The sequence below is a fragment of the Botryllus schlosseri genome, chromosome 1, assembly GCF_051294905.1.
Source record: "Botryllus schlosseri isolate E-star chromosome 1, Bs_hap1, whole genome shotgun sequence".
NCBI classification, from domain to species: domain Eukaryota; kingdom Metazoa; phylum Chordata; class Ascidiacea; order Stolidobranchia; family Styelidae; genus Botryllus; species Botryllus schlosseri.
Window position 1 is genome coordinate 18,223,247 of NC_137236.1, and position 13,537 is coordinate 18,236,783.

Genomic DNA, 13,537 nt, shown 5'->3' on the forward strand with positions numbered 1-13,537 from the left:
AGGCGTGAAGCTGAAGGTAAATGAAAAAAATTCGCGCTAGGCGCTATTTAACCCCAGCTTATACTTTATTGCTCTGTGTATTGTCCGACTTTGATAATACAGAATTCTCTCATCAACAACCATAACCTTCCATGCTATCAAACTATCCTTCGGGATTGCTGGCATGCTGGTTGCTCTTTTTATTATGTTGTGATATCATGATAGGGGTGCGGGCGAAACACTGAACAGGGAACATGATATACATGAATTATGATATCCGAACCAAGTAAAATTGAACGGCCGGTAAACGGCTATACACAATGCGCCTTAAGGTATAACATAAGTGCAGATTTGCCTTATAGGTGGTGTGAGGTTATCTTACGTGTCCGACAGCCTGTAATGGTATACACAGCGAGTCCGTGGTCGACGGATGGCAACTTGCAATACAATATATTTATTTGACAGTCGCTGATACAGAATTCCTGCGTGAGTTCTTGGGGGCAGTTCAACGGACAAGAATTGCCTTTCCCAGATATATTGTACGAATAATTTAGGCAGTTATAGGTTCTTGAGTCTCTCGACAATATACGACAGACCAGTGGATACAAACTGGTGTTACATAGAACACTAGGGGCTGCCTGAACCCAAAACTCACACACATGATTTATCCGTCTTGGCCAGACCTGGGCAAAGCGCGACCCATTCTGTGCGGCCCGCGAGAGGTTGCTTGGAATTCGTAACATAAAACCTGCTTCTTGAATGTTGACGCGTGGACTAAAACCATAGACTGTATCAACTTAACAGGAAATTCGTTTACTTTAAAGCCTGTTCATTAATATGCCACGATTACGATGCCTACGTACCTCGCACGCGTAATCCAGATTCACAATAAAGGCAATGTGGCAAAGTATGAGTAGCAATTAAAGTCACAAGAAATCAATCTTTCCATATAGTTTAGGTCAAACATTCTTTGTTGCCATTGTTGCATTACGCATTACACGGTATTGTTGCGTGAGGCGTTTCCAAATCCCTAAGTCTTAAAACAAGTGAATCAGTGCTGGCGATTACTACATGACTCATCACTCAGTCATCATGTATAATGTATACCACCTATAAAGAATGAAAGTGCATGTCAAGAAAGCCAGCCGAAAGCTGAAATTCGAAGAAGGTTAGAGCCCTAAATATTTGTATACTGGAGTTAGGGGTAAACCCGTCCTTTCAGTTTTTGCCGAGCATCTCGCCGAGATTAGGGATTTTAATTATGACAAAAAACAGGAAACACTCGTTCAAGGGAGGGCGAATTTCGGAAAACGTACAAGCTTTGCTCAACATCAAGGCTATTAGAGCTGCACACTGCTTGGAAGGCAGCGACCGAGACAATAAACATTGTACTATACCATATATATTTCAGTGCAGTGGTTCTCGAACTGGGCGTGAAAGCATCTGAAGAAGGGCGCGAAAACGACGGTAAATGAAAAATTACGCAAAGATTATGTGGTGATATAGTTATGGCTCTGTGTATTGTCCGACTTTCATATAGTAAAATTATCTCACCACCCGCCATGAACCTTCCATGCCAACAGACCATCCGTCGAGAGTGCTAGCATTCTCGTTCGTCGTTTTAATATTTTGTGATATCATGATATGGGGGGTCGAAGGTTTTCACTATGATAAAGGGAAGCGTGCCTAAAAATGTTTGAGAACCACTGTTTGCTGTCTTAATAGAAGAACGTGGAGAGGGTTTTAAACAGGGTTAAAATGAATCATGTTCAACATTGTTTCGAGTCATGACGACAAATAGATAACTTTCTCATTACCTAACACCAACACAATCACTGAGCAGCATTAATAGCAATGTGATTGGGAAATAAAATTAAAATACGCTGGAAAACATTTCTAAAATTTTTCACTCGGCCCGCCAACGTATTTTCTACTTCTCATATGGCCCGCGTAGGAAAATAATTCCCCACCCCTGGTCTTGGCCATCATTGGTTGCAGGTAATTAGGGCCGATCAGAAGTCGAATTCTGCGTGATACTGTTACGGTGGTACGCAGTGTGCAGTGGCGTTTGCGAGCTAGCTCGAGCGAAGTATTTTACCGGTGAATTGTCGATCTAATAGTACGCGCAATTAATTTTGCATAAGCCATTTGGGGTACAGAACTTCAGACTAACGCGAAACAATAACTTCATATTGATAATTTATTCGATAAAGGCTTTTCGACTGACTCTCATCAGTAGCGAACGTCAGTAATAGGGTGAATCAAATTCGAAATGTAGGAGCTATTTTGTCTGTATGGCGTAATAATAACAAAAACAAACAACTAGTAGACAGGCAAGATACGGTAGTAACGAAACATAACAAACGTTAACGAGTACATCTTCGGTTATAAATAACCGAAAAACAACAACAAAATTTTGCATGAATTATAATAAACCACTGCATACGTGGACACATGTTGCAAACATCGGCGGTATATATTACGAGCGTAGCGCGAAGACAAATTTCGAGATTTGACAGAATTTGTCAAAGTTTAATTAGGATAAATAGAACTGTCCCTGCTACACCATCTACGGCGACGCCGTTTTTCGTTAGCATCCCCATACCCCCCTCAGAGTCTAGCGCCCCACATATCTCTCCCTGAACGTTCCGTTCCCTTCAATATCGAAATAGCCCCCTAGGGGCACTGGAGCCATGGTTAAACACCGCTGCTCTACAGCTATATCATGCATTAGGTGCTGACTGTCGGGGAATCAATATACGTCTACGGTGTCACAGTTAAAATCGAAATAACTACGGTTCATGTGCAATTATAAAAAGAATTCTTCTTGTGAGTAAATTTGTCAATGTCATGGATGCAAGTCTTCATACATGATAAGTTGTAGAGGATTCTTCACGCCCCATGACTAATGCGCCTGGGGAGAGTCTCCTCCTCATTACAAATCACGGAGATATAGGTACGTACCTTCGTCCTATACACGATACTTGATAATTTAGACTCAGATTCTTAGAGCTGCATTAGCAATGTGCATATACACAATCAAATTTTCCAGTCAGTTCGAGTTGGTATATCGACCGGATCATGTAATTGATCGTGCCATTGATCGTGCCAGTCCTATCCTGTCACTAGTATGGATCGATGACGGCACAACGAAAACAGCAACCTTTCTCCCGTAAGCGAATGTACTTACTAACAAAGGTCATATGTTTTCGTACATTGGCTACAAATTCTGCGTTGTGAAATACTTCACATCGCCCTTTGGCGTAAAGATACAGAAACGTTAGAGCTAAAGGTACAATACAGCGAATTCCGAAAAGTGCCTCCATGGGGTGTATTGCCACGGTGCTTTATTTTTTATGGCTCTCCCTTCTCCGCCTCGGGTGAGTGACGCGGTGGCGGTCGTCTGTTTTGTTGTTGTTGTTGTTGTAGTAGTATTAGTTTGCTTATATTTGGTATTATTTTATCAGGATTTCGAGTGATTTGTACCGTCATCAAATAATAGATTCGTCCACTTGGTGTTTCTTGTTTGATGTCAGTTGAGATTCTTGAGAACCACGAATAAGTCAGCTTTCTACAATCATCGCCATTTTTGGAGACAATGGGTATCGTTATATTTTCTAGAGAGCAGTTGTGTCATAGACTGTCGCATTTTTCTCCATCGCCACGATGATCTTGACATCGCTTTATACTCTGTATGCATGATTATAGGGTCAGAAACCTTGGCGTATGAAGTTTAGGATAACATGCGACTCCGTGAGGTGTGCAGACAAAAAATATAGACGGGAGAAAATATTCGCAAGTAACTACCACGTCTGTTGACAGAGATGACGCATGTCTGATAAAATGCCAATTTCGAACCATGCGCACTTCACTAAAGAAGTGTTTCTTCTGGTTTCGAGTGGTACATCCGGGCGATTCCGATAAAATTTGAATACAGCGACAATTCTGGCGCGGGCTCACGTTCGCGTTCTGTGTGCCAACTTCAGATATTTAGAAGTTCACGATCACAAACGAACCTTATTGGTAGGTTCTGCACCGTGAACATTTTTTCATATATTACAATTTTTCACGTCAATATAACATCTTTCGTTGAAATTCTTTGCATTTCAACTTCAGACCACTCTATGCATGACGCTTGCTGCATAAAAACAACCAGCAGTAAACGAGCATGCACCTTAGGCCTACCATTCTTATAAATTAAACTTGCTTTGTTACGATAGTTTGCTCGAAATATTCAGCTTCCCGTTTGTGAATATTTTGTGACTTTGTTCCTTATTCAACCGATCAATGAAATTGATAAAGAATACATCGTTGTCTAGCAGGCGTGCGGGATCCATCTTGATCTGACAGGTTTGTTGTATCATAAAAGTTTTGTTTTTGAAAATCCCTATTGTATATTGAAACTATTGAAAGATCAATTTCGATATTCATCACACATCAGAAATATTTTGGATTGGGATTTCGGAATCAAATTGAATAAGCCATTTCGTGATTTTCCCAAGATTTTAGCCTATACTCCATATAATCCCGGGATTTTTCGAGATTAGCAGAATATAACAATCTGCAAGCTACACAAATCTTATTTATTACATATACTGACACAAAATACCAGTGCATCGAGAGTAGCCTCTATCACCGTTTACGCGACTTCTGATTTTTGTGGCAAAATATGCAAGAGCTGAAAATGCACGTTGGATTAATACTTTTTCAAATTACATCGCCTTATTTTGTTTGCTTCATATAGAACAGTGGTTCCCAAACTTTTACGGTGTGAGGGCCAAATTTAGAATTTCAGAGTACGGTCGGGGCCGCACGACTACTACGGCTATGAAACGGACCCAAACAGTCATCATGGGTATTTCGGAGTAGTTTTATTGCCCTGGGGAGATTTCAAAACTGTACACTGTTTACCGCTACTTATCTGCTGCATTGGGTGTCCGTTGAGTGAATCAGCTTTTCTCGTCTAAACGCGCGAAGCGCGAGAAAGTTATTTAGTTTCATGACTGAATCGGTCAATATGATCGGGAATTGCATGTATTGCTATCAATTTTCATCTTGTCTATGTTCACGTAATCTGATTTACCAGTATAGCTGAGTGAGGTGTGTTTGTAAAGGTATCGGCCCCCTCAATAGGAATTAAACATATCCGGGGGTATACCCGTTGGCAGGAACGTAACGGCACTTCGTCATGACCCCGGGCTCCCATAGGGTGATAAACTGACCCCGCATGACGTTGTTCGCTTTTGCCACGAAATTAAAGTTGTACTGTGTATTGAGACAGCGCGACGCCCGAATATTTCGATAATTCATGATAAGACCGGTGAATAAGATCGGGAATTGCGTGGTTGTCCTCTTTGCCCACGTAATCCGATATACCGGTAGCGCTGAGTGAGGGGTGTCTTGAAACTGCAGACCCCGTAAAATTAAACATCTTCGGGCGGGCAGACCCCTAGTTATGACTTTTTCACATGATGTTATCGTGACATCCTGATGTCTGCTATATCAAAAAATGTAGAATTGCCCAAACCTACTAAACTGGAAGATCACACGATTTCAGATTGGTATTTCTTCACTGGCATATAATTTTCTTTCCAGCAGGATGGTATTTGTCTTGTGAGGTTCAGATTGCCAAGACAAGAACATTCGGCGCCAGTCATTTATAGGCACCTATATGGACAAATAAACCTATATGTATTTTGTATATGTAACGAAGTTTTTGGTATTTCGAAGTTTTTGGTCAGCATAAAAGCAGTCCTTTACGGCCAAGGCTTTCTCGCTGCCGATCGTTCACACTTCTTGGAGTCGCATGTTACATATGGCCTAAAACTTTATATGTCTTGGTGCGTTGTGGTGCGGTCATGGCCAACGCTGATATGCCCATTTCTATAAAATCTTGCGTATTTTTTCTTGGGGGAGAGTACCCAATAATCAAGATATGCGGCAAATTGAAATCGCACCCAGCGCGAAAAATTTTTGAAGAAGTTGCATAAATTTTCAAAAACTACTCTATAATTTATGCCAATTCACGAAATAATTTGGGCCCCCTTCGAACTTGGCCCCCTCAACTGGGGGGTTTGGGGTGCGGCAGTTACGGCCCTGAATAGGACTTCCAGCAATTATACTGCTTTTAGCGGACTAAGCAATATCCGTCTCGGCGTATTCAACCGTAGGTCACGTGATGTACATCTAGTTATAGGGTTACCATACGTCCTCTTTTAAGATGATTTGTCCTCTTTTTTATTGTTTTTGAAGTGTCCTCGGAGGACGCCCAAATGTCCTATTTTTTTAGATTTTGTCTTCTTTTTTGAGGATTTTTGTTACATATATGGCTAAATTATACTGATATACATTAAGTCAGCACTGTAGGAACGCTACGGCGGCTATTTCGGAGCTGGACTGGGAAGTTTTTTTTTCAGTCAACCACCTGTTAATGTGAAAGAAAAACTGTATTTTCTGGGAGTTGAGCCTCTTTTTCTTTTGTATAGTCAAGCGACCACGCGGGAGAGATTTTCCTCCGGTTTTGAAAGTTAGCAATACCTATTTATATCTACAGCTACTGCTCGTTCAACTGGAAAGTTAGGGCACATTGCATTGAAACAGCAGTGATATAACGTTAGCAGTGAATACTAACAACTTTCCTGCAATTCTATAATTAAAAACCACAGAGGTCAAGTCAAGCAAGAGTATTTTATAAATATATATTTCATTTTTGTTAGTTATCGATTTCCTAATATATTTTGGGGGCCGCAAGAAGGCTATCTGGGGGCCGCATGCACTTGGGAATCACTGATATAGAAGCTTTTCCTCGCATTTCCTGAGCGCCGATGTTACAGTTTTGTGCTTTAGTTTCTTATTCGCTTTTATATTCTGCTGCGAAAGCATGCGCTAAGCGGCTAAAGTATGAGCTTAAGACGTTTCAGTGTCACTGACATGGCTACGATATATTGCTGTCATAATTCTCCATTGATTAGCTGACTTTGGGAAATCTGATGAGCGGTAAGCCCGTGCTCACTGCTCAACGGTTCATCGAGATTCGAGAGAAGACTTTGGCAATATTGAAGCGATCGTCGCCTCCCTCATTCGGCTTCCCAGTTGGTCTAGGGGTCAGGATTCCTGGCTTTCACCCAGGCGGCCCGGGTTCGATTCCCGGACTGGGAACGTTTTATTATTGGCTGGAGAAGTTGAAGGAACACTGCGGAACTGCAGCTAAGATATTATTCGAATTTGCCCATTGCCCCATCAACCTGATCATCAACACTAATAGATTCAATTATTATTATTAGCTGGTTTGGAATAAATTGCACACTGCAGCAGATTTCACACCAACTTGCACTTTGAAACTGCTTGAGTCAATTGAGGTAAAACGTACTCAGCTGCAGAGTTGCGGCATTATGCTCGAAATCAATCACTACCATATACTTAGACCACAGCATATATATTTCCATTGATTAGGCTGTCACCACCATAAAGCCATTGAACCATCACCTTGACTCACACGAGAAGGATGCTCACTGCTCAGTAAACAAGTACACCTGCTTTTTCGAAGGACTTTTTTGCCTACACAGATGCGTATGTTCCATACATCGCGGTTGCCATACCGTCCTTATTTATAAGATTTGTCCTTATTTTGAAGGGCCACGTCTTAGAAAACTCAACTGTACTTATTTCCAAGAAATATCCTTTTTTTCGACTTGCATAATATTCTAAATTTATGCTTTTGCATCGAGATTTTATGACATTATAAGTGAACGGAGCGAATCAGCCAATGAATCGCAAAATAATTTCAAAAATCAAACTATAGAGTATGACTGGAGTGACGACTCGATTGTTCTCCCATTGTTAGCCGGCAGAATGGTCACGGTCAGATGGATCCACCCAAAACAGGATAGCTCAGTGCTTGTTTCAATGGCGTTCAAGGCGATTCGTCGTGTATTTCTTGAAGTTGCGTCGGAATTAGTTAGACAGTTCAACATTTAGGTAGCGGTGGCGAGTCGTTATGACTAGTGAATAATACTGTGTAGCCTATGTTACATTTCTCACGAGATTGATGTGATATTGTGGCTTTGATCCTTTGTAGAGTTTGCTACGTATATGAATAATGAATATGATGACGGAAGGTATAGAATATCTGGTTCGTGTGCATTGGCTATTGTGAGATGAACTCATGGAAAGAAAGACTGAAGAATACTACAAAGTGAACAAGTGGAAAGATCTTGAACTATACCGATATGCAATTCACAATATCGTTGATTGAAAATATGTCCTATATTAACTGAAGAAACTCGAGAATGAATATAACAAATAATATTGCAACTGTCTTGTAGTCTTATATAATGCCTGTCCGATAACCGCAGAAACTTGAGTATGACTAGCAGGACAGTAACTGCCGCACCCCAAACCCCCAATTGGGGGGGCGAGCTCAAAGGGGGTTCCAAATTATTTCGCGAATTAGCATAAATTATTGGGTATTTTTCAAAAATTTATGCAACTTTTTCAAAAAATTTTCGCGCTGCGTGTGATTTCAAGTTGCCAACTTTCTTAGTTATTTGGTAGCCTACTCTTCCCTAAGACAAAATACGCAAGATTTGTCGAAATGGACATATCGGCGAGACATTTAAAGTTTTAGAACATGTAACATGCGACTCCAAGAAGTGTGACAGAACGATCGGCAGCGAGAAAACCTGGGCCAAAAAGGACTGCCCGCTTACGCTGACCGAAAACTTCGTTATATATGCAAAATGCATATAGGTTTAATTTTCCATAGGCGCCTAAATGACTGGCGCCGAATGTTCCTGTCTTGGCAATCTCAACCTCAGAAGACAAATACCATTCCGCAGGGAAAAATTGTATGCCCGTGAAGAAATACCAATTTGAAATCGCGTGGGTCGTTAGTCTAGTACAGTTGTTCTTAACCTTGCCTCCAGCGCCCCCCAAGGGGCGCTGGCGATTTTGAAGGGGGCGGAAACGCTCAGGGGGCGCTGGGCTCTGGGGGGCGCTGGAGAAAAATGTCTTGGCAGTAGATGATGTGGTGGTAGGACATATCCTTAATGAGTATTCAGAGCAAATTAACACCGAAAACTTCATTGTATATAACCTACAAAAGACATATAGGTTTAATCGTCAATGGGCGCCTAAATGACTGGCACCGAATGTTCCTGTCCTGGCAATCTGAACCTCAGAAGACGAATTCCATCTGGCAGGGAAAAATTATATGCCAGCGAAGAAATAGCAATTTGAAATCGTGTGCGTCTTTTAGTTTAGTACGATTGGGCGACAGGGATATATAAAACTAGATTCTGTATTTTTTGATATAACAGACAGGAGATCACGAAATGACATCATGAAACGAAGTCATACCAACGGGGCCGCCCGCTCGAATATGTTCAATTATTATTTACGGGCCCTACAGTTTCCAAGCCACCTCATTCAGCTCTACCGGTAAATCTGACAACGTGAACAGAGAAAACAAGAAATTGATAGCAATATATTAGCAATTCCCAATATTATTAACCGATTTTATCATGAATTATCGAATATTTTCCCGCCTCGCGCTGGCTCACTACACTGTGGCCCTTATTTCGTGACAAAAGCGAACAACGTGATGGGGGGGGGGCGGTTTATCACCCTATGGGAGCCCAAGACCCAAGTTTTATTGGGGGGGCTGGCCAAGTGCTGTTTCGTTCCTGCGAACGGGTATACGCCCAAAGATGTTCAATTATTATTGAGGGGTCCTACCATTTCAAACACACCTCACTCAGGTCCACCATTAAATCTGATTACGTGGACAGAGAGAGGATAAAAATTGATAATAATATATATTTAATCCCCGATCATATTGACCGATTAAATCATGAATTTTGAAATTTTTTGCGCATCGCGCGTGTGGACGTCCAAAGCTGCCCCACTAAACGGACGGTGAACACAGATGATGAGTAGCGGTACACAGCGTATAGCCAATTGGGGTCTGGGGGGCGAAGTCCCCTAGAAGTTCGGTTTATCACCCTATGAGGGGCCTATGACCAACGTTTTGGGGGGGGGGCTGACGAAGTGCTGTTACGGCCCTGATGACTAGAACAAGAGCCTTGTGTAATGTTAATGTACTGCTTGAGCTCGACTTACAATAGCCGGAGCTTACTCCTTGAAAGGGTGCAAATCGCACTTAAAGGGAACTCGTTGTCATTGCCAAGAACACAGGAAGACGTCTGCCGGTCGACATTAGTAGTAAGCCAATGCACCACGTCAAGGTTTCGACCAACGCATTGGTTTCCTTTTTTAGGTAGGGAACCTCAATGTGGATAGGCAGCATTTGCCACAGAGAGAAAAAACTACCATACTGAAAGAGCATATTGTTCATTTTTTTTTCAAGCCATCTCGCAAACTTTTGGAAAATTTGGAGGACTTTTTTTGCTTCTCATGCAATGCAAACTTTGCAAAATTGTGAGACAAGATGTTATTCAAGTGTCTCATTGCCTTGTCCATGACATCCTCAACCTCATTTAGGTCTGAGCCAGATTGAAGTGACACAGTATGAATTAATTTGTTAAAGAATGGATCACAGTGAATTGCGTCAAGTACCCTGAAAAAATTGATCTTTTTCAGGGGTTTTGCCATTTCTTTACTGTGGATAACATAAAAGCGGAGAACCATGCCATGAAACTGTTCAGACGGGCTCTTCAATCCACCGACTTTCTTCTGCATCACTTTAATGAGGTTTCCCGATGGCGCTGCAGATGTTAGGCATGTGGCAATTGCTTCGTTAGCTTGCTTAGAAATGGCTCCCAAAAGCACTCCACCAATATATTCAAGTATGTCTAAAAACATGTCAAAGTTTTTCCATGGAAAGGCAAAGTATCAAAAGCTATTTACTTACCAGATTCCTTGCTGTTGACTCCTCCAATCTCTGTGATTGGATCCTGTTCTTTACCACACACGAGCGAATCAAACATTTTCAAAAGTAATGCTGAAGCTGGCAATTGCGGCAAACCCAGCAACTTGTTAGCTTGGTGACAGATATTAGAATAATGGGCACTTCTTCGTTATTCCCCACACATCCAGAAGTGATCACCATGAAACCAATAAATGATTCCCATGAACATGTGAAATTTTATAGACGTCAAAATGAATTGTTTTTCGCGTTGGGGTGGGATAGACGGATATTAGGGTTGAGGAGAGGGGTTAGGGGGGTTAGGGTTAGGTTAGGGTTATGATTAGGGTTAGGGGAGGTGGGATATTAGGGTTAGGGGAGGTGGAATATTAGGGTTAGGGGAGGTGGGATATTAGGGTTGGGGGAGGTGGGATATTAGGGTTAGGGGTTTGGTTAGGGTTATGATTAGGGTTAGGGGAGGTGGAATATTAGGGTTAGTGGAGGTGGGATATTAGGGTTAGGTTAGGGTTATGATTAGGGTTAGGGGAGGTGGGATATTAGGGTTAGGGGACGTGAATATTAGTGTTGAGGGAGAGGGTGATGTTAGGGGAGGCGGGATTTAGGGTTGGAGAGAGGGGGATGTTAGGGTTGGGGAGAGGGGTGATATTAGGGTTGGAGAAGAGGGTTAGGGACATGATATCCCACCTCCCCTAACCCTAACCTAACCCTAATATCCCACCTCCCCTAACCCTAATATCCCACCTCCCCTAACCCTAATATTCCACCTCCCCTAACCCTAATATCCCACCTCCCCTAACCCTAATCATAACCCTAACCCTAACATCCCCCTCTCCCCCAACCCTAATATCTCCCCTCTCCTCAACCCTAATATCCCCCTCACGTAACCCTAATATCCCCCTCTCCCCCAACCCTAATATCTCCCCTCTCCTCAACCCTAATATCCGTCTATCCCACCCCAACGCGAAAAACAATTCATTTTGACGTTTATAAATTTTTCTGTTTATGTTCATGGGGAAACATTTATTGGTGTCATGGGGATCATTTTTTCGATGTGTGGGGAATAACGAAGAAGTGCCGAATAATGTTGATAAAATCCGTCAACACCAAGTTTGCAATATTCAGAATGGAGTTGTTTCACCAATGGAACAGCTTTGGTCACGTCTAGTTCCTCGAATGATGGGGCGCATTCAAAGTATTTTTTGGTATTTACACAAGCCCTCTTCAAAACAGCAATTACAGCATCCTCAGATATATCCCAAGTACTGGTGGGAACTTTATGATTTTTGTAATGTTTTTTCAGAGCTTTCACAGTCGGAAAGGATGCTTCGCATTCCTCACAAATCACACCTTTCCAGTTATCGAGTCCTTCGAAACATTCTTCAATTTCCATTTCAGTCAGTTCCTCCCAGTCATCCCAAAGTGATGCAGCTGAATCAGTCATGATACCGATTTCTATCCGTGACGAAATATGATCTAAATCTGGCGAAAAATATTACAGAGGCTACACAGTATTATTCACTAGTCATAACGACTCGCCACCGCTACCTAAATGTTGAACTGTCTAACTAATTCCGACGCAACTTCAAGCAATACACGACGAATCGCCTTGAACGCCATTGAAACAAGCACGGAGCTATCCTGTTTTGGGTGGATCCATCTGACCGTGACCATTCTGCCGGCTAACAATGGGAGAACAATCGAGTCGTCACTCCAGTCATACTCTATAATCAAACCCATTGCTGTCATTGGTTACTGAACAACTCAACATATTCATCCTGCAACCTCTAAAACAGCCACATTCCACTATTTCTCAAGTATGCAAAACTCCGCCTAACCTACCCATCTGAGTATTCATCCCCCGGGTGCTAACGCAATCTACTTCTGACTAGGGATGGTGCGAACCTCTGAAAGGTTCAGGTTCGTGTGAACGCGAACCTTTTTGAAAGGTTCTGTGCGAACACGAACGTGAACCTCATGACGTCACGTGACGTCATATTGCTAATACCAATCCTATCTTTCAGTGAAGTGATAGCCTATACCGTACAGTGTACAGCTGTACACAATACCTAGCGACGACTCGGGCCACATAATGCCACAATGCTGAGGTACATATCGGCGTTTTAAACGTCGCTAAATGTACAACTGAGGCAATTAAGTGATATAAAAATCAATATTTTCAATCGTCTAGCCAACAATTTCGACGACGACTTACCAGGGAATAAAAGCTTACGCCCTAACGGTCTAGCCCAGACCGGACAATGTATTCGGCGTCTGAGTACTGCTACATTGATATCGAGCAGAGTGTAAAACAGGTTTCTATACTTGCTACCGATTTTACTCCATTAACAAGTTATACAGCAGTAGCCAACACCTCAACCGTACGGATTTGGATTTAATGATACAGTGAACCTATGCAGTCAAGATTGACCCTGAACTCCTGCTAGATTTTTTACATCAGAAAACGATATTAATCTCATTGATTGGTGGAGTAAGCATCATTGCTGACTACGCATTTCGCTCGTGATGTTGTGTGATTGCGGGTCAAGCTCACAGGAGAGAGTCACTAAATGTTCACTAAGGGTAATAAAGCTGGATATTTCGAGCAAACAATTGTAACAAAGCAAGTAAGACTTTTGAGATTGCAAGGTGCATGGTCGTTTGGTTGTTTACTGT

General features: G+C 42.1%; 1 long non-coding RNA gene and 1 other non-coding gene across 2 annotated transcripts; one reads left to right on the forward strand and one right to left on the reverse strand.

Annotated features, from left to right (window-relative positions):
• The first annotated feature begins 7,065 nt into the window (after positions 1 to 7,065).
• Positions 7,066 to 7,137, forward strand: Trnae-uuc (transfer RNA glutamic acid (anticodon UUC)). The gene has a single exon. It is a non-coding gene; the product is annotated as a tRNA-Glu (tRNA).
• Positions 7,138 to 11,428: 4,291 nt separating this feature from the next.
• LOC145443862 (uncharacterized) lies at positions 11,429 to 11,709 on the reverse strand. Its single transcript, XR_013916563.1, has 2 exons — positions 11,652 to 11,709; positions 11,429 to 11,548 (listed from the first exon to the last, which is right to left on the reverse strand). It is a non-coding gene; the product is annotated as an uncharacterized LOC145443862 (long non-coding RNA).
• Between the last annotated feature and the right edge of the window lie 1,828 nt (positions 11,710 to 13,537).